General features: G+C 39.7%; 1 pseudogene; it reads left to right on the top strand.

Moving 5' to 3' along the window:
* The first annotated feature begins 2,881 nt into the window (after positions 1–2,881).
* On the top strand, positions 2,882–5,656 carry LOC122175059 (annotated as a pseudogene).
* Positions 5,657–16,395: the final 10,739 nt, after the last annotated feature.

The following is a 16,395-nucleotide window of genomic DNA, read 5'->3' as shown; positions in this document are numbered from 1 at the left end:
AAGCCCTTTGACAACACAATTCAGAAAATACAAATGATGAAGTCCCTTTGTTCATCTCAGCAGTGTGACTGGATGAATGCCATTTGAATGTCTCCTCCCTAAGTCTCACTGCTATGAATTATTGTGGTTATTCTTATTCCACCCCCTAACTTTAGAACAAAAGAACCTTTTCAAAGACTTCACACAAAGGTGATGGATAAATCATACACATTAACTGCTTTTGAATAACGCTATTTAAACCCAAAAAATCTGTTAATTCTGTACTGTTTACTTTAAGAAAATTACTTAAGGCATTGTTTATGCATATGCTGACAAGCGCATATAATTTAATTGAAAAAATAATAAAGAAAAAAGATGAAAGTGATTGTCATTTCATACAAAGAGACTGAATTTTACTTTATTTCTGTGTAACTTGCACACAAATGGATGTTGTTATTTCTTATCTTTATGGAGGCAGTAGGTTTATGGTAAGAATTGATAACACATTCATAGTGACTTACTGAATGTGGCTTGCACTAGTTAGTGTGTGAAGTCCTTCATCTATCCCTTTTCAGTTTAGAGGAAGGTGAGCACCTTTGGGTGTGATTTACACTAAAAGAGAAAGATCCACTGTTCTTAAGGAAAGGTTTGTCTTTATTAGAATGCTATCCTGTCCCTGTGTAGAATTCTGTGACATTTCGGCCAACTAGACAACACGAGTTCTCATGGCTCAATAGAGGGAAATCATCAACATATGATAAAGAATTCCATGACTGGATAACTTATTTTTTTCAGAAACAGCAGTATCAGATGCAGATATAGATCGTAGAAACAAGAATCAAAGACTCATTAAGGCTGAAAGAGAGCACTAAGATCATCCAGTCCAACAATCCATCATCTCGACCATGCCCACTGACCATGTCAGTACCACATCTATCCTTTTCTCAAAAACCTCCAGGGACAGTGACACCACAACCATACACATAGTGAATTTATAAGGAAGTGATGATGACAGCTACAATGATGAATTGTAGTCAGCTGATAGAAAATCACCCTTTATACAAGTGCTTAAATCTTGCACCTATGCTTTCCCATGTTTGACACCTAGGGAGCTGCATCATTAATACCAAATCACAAAGGGAAAGGCAGAATGGAATCTTGCTCAACATTAGTCCATTAAGTATCACATATCTAAATACTTAGTTGGGTTCCTTCCATAATTTGTAGAGAGCAATTTATCTAGAGGGCAATTTATCCAGTTTCTCTATTATTGTGGTATGAATTGTCATCTGTAGGAACCTATATTTGTATTAACCATGAAGCAAGTCTAGACATTTACTTAGACTTCAGAGTTAATTTTTAGATGACAACAGATCCTCACTTAGAATACAGCCAAGGTATTCTGGCCAAAGTCTCTATTCATTTTTTCTATGTTTGTCTTTTTTAGGCCCTGAATGATTAGACTTTTCCTAGGCACAATTCAAACCTTAACTCAGAGCTTCACACAATCATTTCTGTTTAGGCATTTATACTGTAGACATGCAGTCATTCAGTAGCCTAAGCATAGTTTCTAGTGCCATTTGAGATGCCCCAGGGTATTCCACGTGGCTCTGAATAGTGTTCCAGTAGCTGATGTGCCATATCTGTCAGTCTCATATGGATGACTGGGACACTCTAAAGCATTGCAAATTGCACCATATGTTCAGACACCTAAAGTGAGCCTGTGGAGTGGAAGTCACCTCCAGATTAAGGCATTTAAATTCAGATGCCCATGTGTAGGTGCCTACATGTGAGTTAAGTGCCTGAGCTCCTGCTTTAGTCAATGAAAATTTAATCATTGCACTGGAGCCTGAAAAGCAATTCGGCTGACCCGACGGCTTTTGCCAGACTTAGGATAAATTGAATTGCTCTAGACTCTACTTCCTATATTGACAAGGGACTTGGAACACGTGTCTGGAAGCCACATAGAACGCTTTAGGGCATCTCAAAGAGCACTAGAGGTTTACATGAGAACAAATGAATTAGTCAGTCTGCGCTGCTATAATGGGAACTCTGAAACTGCTTCACATGTAGACAAATATATGCAGGCATATTCAGCTACTAGTTTAATTTTAAATTAATCACAGCCTAAAGAATTAGAGAAGATACATTCTGCGCTTGATATCTGAATGCACATCTACAGGTGCTACGTATGTCACTTTTTCCATGTTGAACAGCAAATTTCATATGTTGAAACATAATTTCAACAAATTCAAACAAGATGGGACTGTAAATCAATGGCAGAACTGGAGTTTACATGACTCAAAAGACCCAGCACAGACTTAGGAAACTGTAGACCAAAATCTAATAGACATCAACAGAAGCAAAAATGACAGCGTGAAGCTGAAGGCAGTTACTGATTTGAAAAAAAAATATGAATTTAGTGCTGCACTTGATGAGGCAGACCCAGCAAAGTCTGCAAGCAGCAGACAGATTGATGCAGATGAATGGAGTGATGAGTTGGTGTTGTGAGGAAGTACTGAACAAAGAGATTAGGAGGCAGAGAAAGAAACCAAGTAGAAGTGCATCAGAAAAAGTTATTTTAAAATGGAAAAGGTGCCAATTCTGACACTGCATGGGTTGAGGCAGTTCTGCAAACCAACTGTATGAAACAAGGAGTCATTCCTCTTTTATAGCCCCTAGCTCACGCACAGTAAAAAGCATTCTCTGTACCAAAATACATAGATCTCCACGTTTGTTGCCAAAGGTTCTGTTACTTGAGGAAATTTTGGCAAGGGAGATTGACAAATGCAATTAGCAAATATAACATAGGCTGGTTTATATCAAATATTTTGAGACATTTGCCCTTGAGGTTAGAGGGGAGATTCTTCTGGCTCCCATTTGTGAAGCTGGCTGGGGAAGAATGAAGGAGGTGAAAATAATGCCAGTCCTCAGTAACGACCCATCGGGAGTGCCGTATGCTCCATACCGTGAGCTGTCAGGGAACCTTTAATTCCTAAGAAATATGGATATTCATTTATGCCTCACATGTGTCAGACACATTGGAGTTGACATTAAAAAATCAAGTTAGGCAAGTGCTGTAGTGTTACATCTTACATTTAAATCATTGTGTTGGCAATAATTTTTTATTTGAGCCTATTTGGGTGTGAAAAATGCTTGGCCAGAAAACTCTCCCATGTCAAGGTTCTATTAATAAAAGGAGATGGGATGGTGACTGAGACTGACAACTTTTGTGGGTTTTTTTAGGATTTTTTTTTTTTTTTTTTGGCCTAGTTCGTAGGTTTTGACAAGGAACTTGAGAGAGAACAAATGTCTTTAACAGGCAAAGAGGGGAATTAATTCACTGTTGTGCGTTATATGATAAGGTCATTACATCAGTGCTGGCTGAAAGCACGGAGACTACCTTATTCATTCTTTGCTTGTGAGTTTCCTCTGCTGGGAAACTGTTCATGTGTTCTCTGTGCACCTTTCTAATGTCTTTCCCATGAGGAGGACTGTATCCAACAAGGAAAGAGGTGAAAAAAATATTATCATCAAATCCATATATATACTTTCATGTTCTCTGTGGCTATTTAGGAGACTGATTTAAGCTTACTGTCTTCAGTTCTAGGCTGAAATCACACTTTCTTTACACAGAGAGCAGTGAGGCCCTGGCACAGCTGCCCAGAGAGCTGTGGTGCCCCATTCCTGGAGGTGCTCAAGGCCAGGCTGGAGGGCCCTGGGCAGACTGAGCTGGTGGGGGACAACCAACCCATGGCAGGGGTTGGGGCTGGGTGGGCTTTAAGATCCCTTCCGACCCAAACCATTCTGTGATTCTATGACTATGATTCTTTCCCACGCTAAATTTTTTAGAGGTACATGTAACAAGCTACTCCATCCTGAAAATCAGAAGGCAGATTTATTACAAGCAACTGTGTTGTTGGGAAACCAAAGTACAGAGAAATAATTCTCCTGAAACCCATTTAGCCTAAATCTGTGTCAACGAAAACAAATAATCCCATATGTCATACTTCAGTCTAATCACTGAGATACATTCCTCATTACTAGATAAAATACATGCATTTGCAAATCCATAGTCATAAGATATTGTCAGTCAATCACAACTATCTTTTACTGTCTCCACAGTTTGCTGTTGCTCAGTTGTTTGTTAGCATATCTGCAGCTGAGAGACTAGTAGGGCCCAAATAGTAGATTAGTAGGACTCTTAACTAGTAGGAGATTAGTAGGACAGTAGACAAGTTAAGAGTCAAAGGGAAATAGGTGGACTTGAACCATATTCTTTGAAGAGATATTGGGCCATTGCTTTTGCCTAATTAGACATTTTCAGACTGTTTTTTGCTGGTTGTTTCTGCTTTTGTCATTAATTAGAGGTGTTTGCAGGAACTCTTTTTTCCTGACCACTGCCATGCAGCGAATTAAAAGCTGTTTTGAATCCCTGCCAGGGCACTTCTTCCTGTTTGGGTTTTGCAGAGGTACAGTATCATTCCTTACTGCAGAAAACCGAGGTAAGATTACATGAGAGATATCTTCCCATAAATATCAGCTGAACTCTGTGAAATTTTGCCCACATGACAGGAAAAGGCATGAAAATATTAGTCTCTAATGGGGATAATTATCTCGACAAACTCTCCATATACCCAGCTTTTAACAGTAAGAGAGACCTTTGCTTAAATAGCTCATGTCATTGCAGGGGAAGACTTATCTACTCTGGCAAGAGAACTACATTATTTTCCTCTCTAACTATGTCAGCAACAACTTTTCCACTTATAACAGCTTTTCAAGTGAGCCATCGAGTTAGAGCTGCCTAATAGTGTGGGCCAAGGAGACTAGAATCCAGCAGCAGTTCCACACAGAATCATAGAATGGTTTGGGTTAGAGGGGATCTTGAAGATCATCTTGTTCCAATCCCCCTGATGTAGATAGGGAAACTTCCCTCTGGACCAGGATGCTCACAGACCCATTCAACTTGGCCCCAAATGCTTCCAGGGAGGGGGCATTCACCTCACTGGGAAACCTGTCTCAATGTCTCACCACCCTCACAGTAGAGAATTTCTTTCTGATATCTAGTCGAAATCTGTTCTCTTCCACTTTACAATTTCCCCTCATCCTGTCCCCACCTGCCTTTCTAAAAGTCCCTCCCCATCTTTCCTGTTTGCCCCCTTCAGGTACTGGAAGGCTGCTATAAGGTCTCCTTGGAGCCTTCTCTTCTCCAGGCTGAAGAGCCCAGCTCTCTCATTCTGTCCTCATAGGGGTGGTGCTCCAGCCCTCTGATTATCATGCTGCTGAGGATATTCAGTGAGATGACAGACAGATGTTGCAGCATAAAAGATCTGTCTTGGACTGCAAAGAGAAAAAACCCCATGGTGCAGTTGCTTCAGCAGTATGAGATATGGCGAGCGCTCTTTCTCATCACTTCATGCATTGAATTTTGGGATTGGCGGAGACACCACTGAATATCTTCTGTGGAGGCTGAAGAATGGTGAAATGAACATTAAATCAAAGGTCATAATTATTTGAGTTGGAACAAATCATTACAAAAACACTACCCATCATGAAAACAGTAGCAGGCAGAACTGATGCTATCATGTACCTGATAAATACCCATCAGCCACAGGCCAAACTCATTGGTTGGTTTTACTGCAGGAGGAAATTAACTGAAGAAGAGTTTGACATTTAAACCGTTCCTCAATTAAAATGGGAACAGGACTGCCACTCTGTGCCCCTCTCTTGTATTTGTTGTTCTGTGGTTGTCCGAGAACTTTGTCTCTGACAGCCTATACACAGCTCCTGGCTCACTGTTCCCAGTTGTCAGGGTTGTGCTCTGTGTATTGGCCTGTGAAAAAGAATGGCATTCCACTTGCTAATAACAGAGCTTTTTCCAATCTCAGTCCCACCTTTGAAAGGTTTCTGCTTTTGTTATTTTTTTTCCTTTTGCTGGGGTTTTTAAGTGGCACATGTTGCTTTCTCACTTTTTATTTCTGAAGCAGCATGAAACTGGAATTTAGAAATCTAAAAAAATCTTCTGAGCTGCTCTTGACTTAAAGGCTCATGTGGACAACAGAAATGAAAGGATAAGGAATACGACAACAAACTTAAACAGTATCTACTGCATAGCAGCTGTGTAATTTCATGGTTTCACTCACCTGTTCGATTCTCTTCCCCCTACAGACCTGCAGAGTCCAGCACACCTCATTAGTATTTATATTCTATTGAGTGCTTCATTAGCCTTAGGATTGTATTAATGGCAGCTAGTGGAAAATAATCCAGAAAGGGAAGCTTGGGAATGGAGACTACTTAGAAAGTGAATAATCAAATAAATATATATTTTCACTGAAAAGACTAGAGGAAAAATTGACCTGAATGTTACTCCCAATCAATGTAATATATTGAAATGAACAGGAGTATCTTTGTTCACGTTGCCCTTGCTGCTTTGCTGATGGAGTGATGCTCACACCCCTGGCACCTTTTAGTTTTGTTGCCAGAGAGGATGTTACACCTTTACCCCATTCACTGACAGAATTAACTACAGGCCTTTATGCTTTCCCTTGGCAGGTGCCCACTCTTACAGGTGTGTCTGTGTACAGCCACATTTCAGCCATACGGAGAGCACAAATGTTTTCCTTTCCATTGATGGACTGGGAGAATCGGCACAGGGATGCCCAGACTGACCGCCCTGTGTGGTGCTGTGTGTGCCCATGTGTTTATAACATTGCTGCACTGCAGTATCCCACTGCCGGACACAGACTCTGTAACGAGAAAAGCTCACTCCCATTTGTCTGGTGCTGTAGCTACCTGTGTTTTCAGAGCCAAATCTGATGTATCAGTCCCTGCTGCCAGAAAGAAAGGAGGGAAGACAGTTTGAGAGCACTGAAGTGAGGCTTTGAAGCCTGCAAGACTTTTCATCTGTGATCTGCTGTGAGGCTGGGAGGCTTTTCATCTCTCTGAGTTAGTTTTTCCCTTCCTCCTTCAGTCCCTCTCTAGAAGGCCTTTGGGAACCAGGGCTGCCTCTCTTGGTATGTTTGTATCTTTTTAAAAAAATATATATATGTGGGTTACTCTGAAAGTAATGCCTCCAACTTCTCCCCATGGAAATGACAACTGATACTAATAACACAATAATACTATAATTCTCAGCTATAAAATAGTGCTTCCACTACCATTAACTATGAATTTTCACCATGAAAAGCAATAAAGAAGAGCTTGTGTGCCAAGCATGTGTATGTATATACATGTATGTATATGTGTATATCTATATACATACACATATATAACGTGAGCCTTATCTTGGGTAGAATTTTATGGTCTTCAAATTCTCATAATGACAAATAATGTCAAGAGTTACAGTGTGCAAACAAATAGCTTCTGCAATGACCTGCTGTTACCCATTAGAGGCCATGTTTGTTTGAACATGAAATTTTCTATTGGTGTTATAATACCTTGTGAGATATATTCATACACTGATAGTTCTTTTTCTTTCCCTCTGGGAGGCCCAGCTAATTTCCAGTCTGCATGGACTTCACAGACTGGCACTCAGAAGCTTTTTGCCTTTTTTTAGTTCACATTTACCCATGATGCATGGCCTATCAGGCTACTGTAAAGAAGTGTCTGGGAGCTGCACAGGCAGTTTTTTTGAGGAGCATTCCTCATGTCAGAGGTATTGACATGAAATGGTGTGTGTTTCAGCATTTAATTGCTGGCTTAATACAATTTCAGTGTTCAGCAGTCCACAGTTCTGTGATTACTTTCACTTGGAGCGTGTGCAGGAAAATGGGAACATCAGCACCCCTGTGCCATTAATTGCTGGGAGCTGCTGCACTCAGAGCAGAGAGAAGATACATGAGACCAGTTTATTTTCTCATCATGTCATATACTGCAGTGACAAGAAATCATGCATTGTATGTTTATGGGAGATGCTACAAAAGCAGTGAGGGTCCTGATCTGTGCATTACTCTACTGATCTTCCTGATGCAAGGAATGGGTAGGAAGGGGATGTGTACTTCTCCAGAACTCCTCTGGAGGAGGACTACAAAACCTCTCATCTCTGAGTGAAAGCTTGCTCTTCTCCTTTGAGGATTTAACATTGGCTTCCCACTCATGCATGCTTTATGGGAAGGACCCTTAAATTCTGGGCGATTGCTCCCCCCCCAGATGGAATACTCTCCATACAAGTTCAGTTTGACCCTTGACATATTTTTGCAAGTCATACAGAAATAACATTTAAACATATCCTCTGCAAGGCTGCCCTCTGCATAATGCAATCAATACTGGTTAATTAAAGGATGATACTATTGATTCTAATTAAGCAAAATTGCCTACCTCATTCATTTACAGTTCATATGTGTTCCCAGAGACAGGATGATTTAATACTTTTAATACTACTTTCCATATACAGAAGAAACATATTCAAAAAGAACTCATCTGCTGCACTTGGTTCTTAATATGTCCTTTTTTCTCTTGAAGAAAGGGAGATATAATGTGTGGAAACATTATTTAAAAACAATAAATTATGTAAGTGGGCAATCCGAATGTACAAACATAAGGTTTCAGAAAATTGAATTTTTAAACGTTGGAATCATTAGATTACTGAAAAAGCTCTGCAGCCATTAATGGCACACTTTAATACAGCTCAGAGCTAGTATTTTTCACTCCAAATAATCTGTCAGGAAATCGTTTCTCTGAGATGTGTGCAAGTGTTGTAGGTTGAGGTGTGCTAAGGAAAAACCTTACGAGCAAATCTATCATTTTGTTTCAAGAGAGGAATCCTGGTGATATTGATACGACCTGCAGTCTAACATAAGGTGTGAAATGATTATTTATGTTCTTTTTTTCTCAATGTGAACTGACATACAGCCAAGGATTAATGACCTTCAGTTATCTGAAAGCTACTATTTTAATTCTCATCAGGCTATAATTTCAAGAGGCAGTTATAAATAGGAATATTTTTTGTGTTAACGTCCAGAACTGGTATGGCCTTATGATGGCTTACTTAATCACATTATTTATGTATGTATGTATTTATTTATTTATTTGGTTGGCTGGTTGGGAGGAGGTTATTTTTAAATTTACTTTTTGTCCTAGGAAGACCCATTAAAGAAGAGTAATAATATGATGCAATAGGTTAAAACATATATTATCTGAAGCTCGGTGCATGATTTTGCAGAGGAGATATACTATGTTTCGAAGCACTGGGGGAGTAGTGGATTTGGAAGACATTAAGTACAGAGCACTTATGAGAAAAATTTAAAATGAAATAAAAATAAGCATAAGCAATGAAAAGCTTGCTGACATTTAATGAAAGCACTGAAGTTTGTCAATGTCAGCTGGTGTGCTTGATTTATTTCTGCGTTAGACCTGATCTGATTTATTTTCCTAGTAATACCAGCAGATAGGCTTATAAGAACTGCTGTGTTATCGTCTACATGGAAAATTTCAGCAAAGCAAATGTGGAAATTCCCAACAGGACTTCACTGATACATAATTTGGAGCAGCGCAGTTACAGAGGGAGGGCTTATTGTGACAAATAGTAAAGCATAGATGGTTTAGGCAGATACCTGGTGTTGTGAGCACTTGCCAGAAATACTGTTGCTGTGCCATAGCGGATGGCATACACTGATCTATATGAGTCTGTCTGACTTAGTGGCTGTTTGAAACAAGCTTTGATCTCACAGCTAGTTATGTTTAGGGAGATGCTCGTAGCCACATAGCAGCCAATGAACTTCCCACCTTCCCACCAATTTGTTTCTGTGTGACAGATGGCTGCAGAGGGGCAGTCTGTGAAAACAGAGTGACATGGAAGCGTGTATGAAGCAAAGGTGTGGAACTGAGTATTTCCATGTAGAAAAAATGGTACTCGTTGGCATTCTTTGATGCTTGATGAATGTTTATGGAGATCAAGCAGTGGATGTGAGCACAGTGAGGTGGTGGGTGGTGCGTCTCAGCAGTGGTGGCAATGGCAGTGGGTCACCTCCACTGCTCCTGATTTTTTTGAGTGTGGCATGCAGACTCTTGTTCATCACTGAAATGTATGTGAAAATGTATAGCTAACAGAGGTGATTATGTTGAAATGTAGTGTTTTGTAGCTGAGAATTTGCTCTGCTATGCTCTTTGTACCCCTTGTAGTTTCCATGGAGTAAAACAGGAGGCATTACTTTTGGAACTACCTATAAGAAGAAAAACAGAGCAAAGAAAAGCTATTATAATACAGTCATTATAGTCCAATTCCTTCTTTGTTGCAGAAATACATCAGATGTTGTGCAGTTTCTCCTCAACCCCTAAACCTCCAAGAATGATTTTGGAAAATATCTAAAAGTTGCTTGAGGCTCTTCATTCAGTAGCCTAAGCCTAATTGAAAACTGATTAACCTATTGGTATGTTTGCTTCTGTTCTTTGGAAAGTTGAATAAATAGATGCAAAAGAAAAGGTTATGAATGATTAAGGCTCTCTGGGTCCTCATCCTGAAAAAGATCACAGAATCAGTGGAGATCATCAAGTCCAAACTCTTGCTAAAGCAGATTCCTTACAGCAGGATGCACAGGAAAGCATCCAGAGAAGGAGATTCCATAACCATTCTGGTCAGTCTGTTGCAGTGCTTTGTGACAGGATACTTTTCTCTATTAACATCAGCTCTAACATCTGGAAGGTCGTTGAGGGACAGCTTGCTGAGCAGGACTGCTGTTTGTCATCTGCACTGAGTTCAGTAGAAAAACTAAGCCAGAGCTGGTTCAGCAGCTCAGAACAGTCACAGGCACACGACTTAACTCTCCTAGTTAATGGTTAGATTTTTGTCTAACCATTAATCAAGAGGGACCAGTCTCCAAGTACTGCTACCACTCCCTGATCACAGCACTGGTCTGGGTGTGTGGATGCTGCCCAAGGATGTCATTGGTAGCTGAAACAGAGTCACAGAATCATTATGGTTGGAAAAATCTTCTAAGATAACCTAGCCTAACCATTAGTTCACTGCCACCATGCCCACTAACCATGTCCTTCAGTGCCACATCTCCATGTTTCTTGAACACCTCCAGGGATGGTGACTCCTCTACCTCCTTCGGCAGCCCCCTCCCTGGACAGCTGCTTGAAGCTGTCTACTTGCCCTGGTCATTTTTTAACAAAGAATCTGCCAGAGTCACCAACATCTTGCCTTTCTGTCACTTAGTTAAATCAGGCAGAAAAATATTGCTTCTGTTTTCTGCAGTGCCTTGGGTAGGTCCAAAGCATAACAGATAAAGGGAAGCCACTGGAGAGATGAAAAACGGGGATCAAGATAAGAAGTAAGGTACCTTGCTGTGTTGCATCATGTATCTCTGCAAGTTTCTGCTCACATATAGTCAAATCCTATCCACAGATGCAGATAACCGAGATGAGCCCTCACAGAGCTACAGACCAACAGAGAAATTAAGCTGCTTGGTACATGAACAGAGATACAATCCTTGTACAGAGTGCGAACATTGGTTTGGAGGAGACAGCGATGGGAAGTAAACTCAAAGCCATTTGGCTGATGGAGACATTTTGCAGCATACTGTGTTCCTTATCTCCAATTCCGCCTGTTCTTTGTTTGCTGCCCTTGTGTCTGCTGCGTGCTGCAGCCAGCTATCTGATTACAGTGATGAAGAGAGCCGCGTGGCACTGAATTTCAGTTGTGCATTGATCTTGCCGGGAATTAGTAAAAAAAAATCAATGTGAGCCTCTTGGTCACCAGCCAAAAAAATAGGACGCGAGTAGCTCAGAGTTGCTGTATGATGGGTCAGCTTAACAGGTGCTCTGGATAACTGACATGACAGAACATAATAGTTATTGTGGAGAGGCAGTTATGATATTGACAGGAACACAGCGGCATCGTGGAAAAAAAGACAGCAGCAGCAGATTGAGACATCTATGGTGATGCCAGAGCCAAGTGATTTTTTAACTCTTTCCCAATGAGGGCCACTGCGTCTTTGCCACTGGAAGGCTGCTCTGTAGAGTGAACAGATAGCTGATATGTTGTATTGATAACCTGCACCAGATGCTTACGTGTAAAAGACTGAGACAATTAAAGGATAGTTTGGGTAGATGTAACAAAATCCTCAGTGGTAAGAGAATAATAAACAAAGCACCTGAGCTGAGAAAGAGCTTGTTATATTTACCATTTTGAGAAAATGTAGAACTCATTATTAATTTGCAGCTTCAATGTATCACATAACTCTGCAGTTTATACGTGGGCTTATGTGCTTGGCTTGTCCTGGCTTGCGTACAGAAGAAGAGAGAAAATTGCAAGAGCAATTGTATCACTGATTCTCTGGAAAGAACAGATAATGTGAATGCCTAAAGCTTCATCAGAGACTGAAAGAATCAGTCCCCAGACTTCCTTTCTTGTACAACTGAGGGAAGAGCAATGATTGCATTTTGCTCATTCCACCATGGCTTCACTCTGCCTGTAGTGTACAGGGCAGAACTGAGTCTTCTTTCATGGAGCTCTGAAGTGCATCCACTCTTGGTCACTGGCACACTAATCACATGGAGGACTTTGTATCTTTAGTGACAGATTTTTCTTTGTAACAAGCTAAATGGGTGACCTATGAATAAATCTCTTTGCTTTCCATCTCCTCCAAGGCTGGCTGAGCTGTTTATTCCTCAGCTTTCTCAGCCCTTTCCCAGTTTGTGGGTACTGGATGTCTCCTCGACTGTCCCTGTTCCATGCCTCACCTGGAATCCCAGATGCTTCCCCTGGCTCAGCATCCTCAGATGCTCTTTGGAAAGGTGCATCCTTGTCCTGTTTTCTCCCTAAAGGCCTGCTGATATCCCAGGATGAAGCAGCAAGGAAAGTGGGTGCCTAGAATACAGAGAGCAAGAAAATTTGCAAGCCAGCAAAATACACCCACCTCATCTCCTGTATACGTTTGTGCAACTTATAGACAACACAACAGACATTCTATCTTATCCATATGGACTGGATGTAGTTACCTAGAGGAAAATGTACAGAAGTATGTATTTGTATTTATGAAGTATCTCATTTGCTATACTGTCTCCACATGTACTAGTGCCTTAAATAGCAAAACTGCCTGGGAGTCTGTAGAATTCATCTACACTATGAAGCTGATGAGTGCTGTAATCAGTGTGCCTCCTCCTTTCAGGAATAAGATGTAGGTGTGCACCACATCTCTCCTCTATGGTTTCCCTTAGGAATCATTAACTTCTAGTGAACTGGAATGGAATCCCACATTTAAATTATTTTTTTTTTTTTTTTTTTTTTTTTTCAAATAATAGAAGTTAAGCTCTGAACTATGATTGATTTTCTTTTTTTTTTTTAAAGCAGGAACCTTTGTGTTATTATTGAAATGCACTGACCAAATTGATCTGTTGTGTATCTCCCCTGATTTCAACAGAATTGCAGGAGGAAGAAAACTGTCCTATTTTGTCCAGCCAAGTGTTGAATTCCATCCTGTCATGGTCTTTTTAGTTTGCATCAGAATGATTTTCTCAGCAGTAGACAGGAAATTATTTGCTCGACTTTTCCAGAAACCTCTCTGAATTCCAGTAACAGCTCATGACCTGACTTAACATTTCCAGTCATGTTCCATGTTGGCAATTACAAAGGTTGTGAAAAAAAAAAATTAGGAAAACAAACAAACAGAAACTTCTGTTGTTGTTGTTGTTGTTGTTCTGTTTTGCATGTGATTCTGAGTGAGATTTACGCTTATATTTCAAATGGTTCATTTGAGTTGCTTTATGCTCCAGGTTAAGGCACCAATATATCACAGAACTTTATCTCATTCCCATGCTCACATTTCTCTTGTATTTTCGTTCACTCAGATCTATTCTCATTTCCCAGCTCCATATTTTGGGAGATGAAGGAGTGTGGTAGCAGTAAAAGGAAGGGCTCATTGACTGACCCACGATTTCTACTGAATTTCAGGGAGATGGATTAGGCAGCTGCATGTGCTGGGACATGGCTATTGGCTATGGTGATGATTGGTTGATGGTTGGACTAGATGATCTTAGAGATCTTTTCCAGCCTTAACTATTGCATTATTCTATGTCTTTGTTTTACACTTTTCAACCACTAGATGTCTCTGACGCTGCAGAAAATTTTAGAAAAAAAAAAAAAAAAAAGCAAAGAGGCATTTGTGGCTTGGCTAAGAGAACCAACCTTGGAAGTCAACCTTTGTGGAAGCTACCTTTTTGCATTCGGACTTCATTGTTGTTTTCTTCAACAAATATTTCAGAAGGCAGAATCTCACCTTTATTGCATGATAGCCACGTGTCCTTTTCCTCTTATTAAGAAAAACAAAAATTTAATGTACCAAGTTGTCATCTCCTCCTTCTCTAATAAATTTCCATCTGGTAAACAGATCTCTCACCTGTTATATACTTCTGCTTTTCAAAGGATGTTTGACTTTAGCAAGGGATTTGAAGAGCCTGAAAAAAATGCAGAGGACTTAGGAAGAGTAGATTTGTTGCTCATAAATCAGCTCGGAATACAGCAACCTCAGGGCAAATTCAGAGGACACAGTCTTCAAGAGCAGTAGGATCAGTAACAGCTGTGGAATTACAGGTTTCATAGTATTTTCTTGGTCTCTTCTTCTTTTTTTCCCTTTTAATGTTTAGAAAAACTCTACTGACATATCATTTGCATGCAAATGTAAAAACAAACAAACAAACAACAAAAAAGAAAAACCCTGAAATTTTAAAGCCATTGACATGAGAAGAAATCCTTTTTCTGCCCAAATCCCATTGCATCTCATTGAGGTTATTATGAGGAGAAATCTTAAGCTTAAAGATTTAAGATGTAAAGGGCTTCTAAATATGAAGTTATTTGGAAAGTTTTCCAGTTTTGTCTTTCTGTCTACAATTTCCCTTAGCTCATTAACCTTACAGTTTTGAATATCCTTACTTCAATCAATGGACTAACCTTTTAGGGGCACATCTATGTGGATATACTTTCTTCAGTATTTTCTTTACAAACTTTCAGAGCTCATAGACTAAAGCCAGGCAATGAGAAAAAGAACAATTCTTTGCACTTTTAGTGATGAATTTTCTGTGGTTATCAATAGTAGGCATGCACCTGACATCTTATATGATGCCTTCCTAACTAGCACTTGTGTTGCATTTCAGTACCCATAGTTATGTATGTGTTCCAGCAGTATTTCCAAAGCACTAATCAAAAGTGCATAACCCAAGATGGTTATTCACTTAAATCTCAAATAGACTCAACAGTGACCTTCCAGACTGATGTCAGCAATTCTTCCTGACTTCTTACGTAAATCACTGTGTGTGATTCTGTCTCATAGAAGTGCATATTCCTTCTTTGTTACAGGTGATGTTTATATTGATACACTCAATTACTCAATATAATTAATATACTTTTAAGCTTTTACTGAGCATTTTGCAAAATCCTTCCATTTAAGTTCAGCATTTTGCACTTTGTTTCCTGCTTGGGTGTCCTTTTCTGTTTTCTCAGCCACAGCACGGCTCTTGAAACCAACATTCCTTTTCTTTTATTATTTGGTGTTGAAATACCTGTGCTATGTGTTTCTTCTTGTATTTATATATAAACTGAGTGTAATGGAGATTCTCTTCACAGAGCTACTTGGAATAATTTCCTGCCATTCAGATCTGGATATACCTATGTCTTTATATTTCATGTTGAATCACATCTTGGAAAGTGAATTTTTGGATTTCTGAAAGCGAATGTAAAAACTTCTCTCTATGGGTTTTGGTGGAAATTATAGGATAAACAGATATTCCCGGCGTTGAAATGAGGGAATACTGTAGGAACTGTGGACTGGCTGTAAGCAGAATAGATGACTTGTTTCTATGATTGTCTACATCTCCTTGAAATAAAGCCAGCGCTGACACTGACTTGAGTTAGTTGCCCACATACAGGTGTATAATGAGACTAGGTAGATAGATTTGAAGGTATGATTCAGGACCTGTTCAAGACCTCTGTCTTTTTGGAACAGCAGCTGGCATATAAGCAGGATGTTTGAGCACATTTCGAGTAATACTATAGTGTGTGGGAATCTGCATCCAGCCAGACCAAAATTTAGCACTGCAGAGGAGGTTGACCTCACCCAGATTTAGCCATCTAAAGCCTTTTGACCTGAATACAAAATCACAGAAGAGGACAAAGAAAAGGCAGAGAGCAGTACTCTGCTGCTGATGACTTGCCTACCACACCTCCCAAGACAGCTGCCATATAATGATGTTAATCCTTATCATCATTTGATAATGTTTTTTCTCCTCATTTGGAAATAGTTTTAACCAACAGATGGGCATAAAATATGACCTTTCAGAGAATTGGAGAAAATTTTTCAAGTTGAATATTGTTCTGGTTTGCAAACAAGTTCTTAAACAAACATGTAAGTATTGTTTCCTTTTTTTGTTTTGTTTTGTTTTGTTTTGTTTTCTTCTGATTAATATCAAGAATGAGATCAGATT

The sequence above is a fragment of the Lagopus leucura genome, unplaced genomic scaffold (genome assembly GCF_019238085.1).
Source record: "Lagopus leucura isolate 7727_CA_CO unplaced genomic scaffold, USGS_WTPT01 Super-Scaffold_702, whole genome shotgun sequence".
Lineage (NCBI taxonomy): Eukaryota > Metazoa > Chordata > Aves > Galliformes > Phasianidae > Lagopus > Lagopus leucura.
Note: the sequence above shows the minus strand (reverse complement) of the source record. Positions and strands in the feature narration are given on the sequence as shown.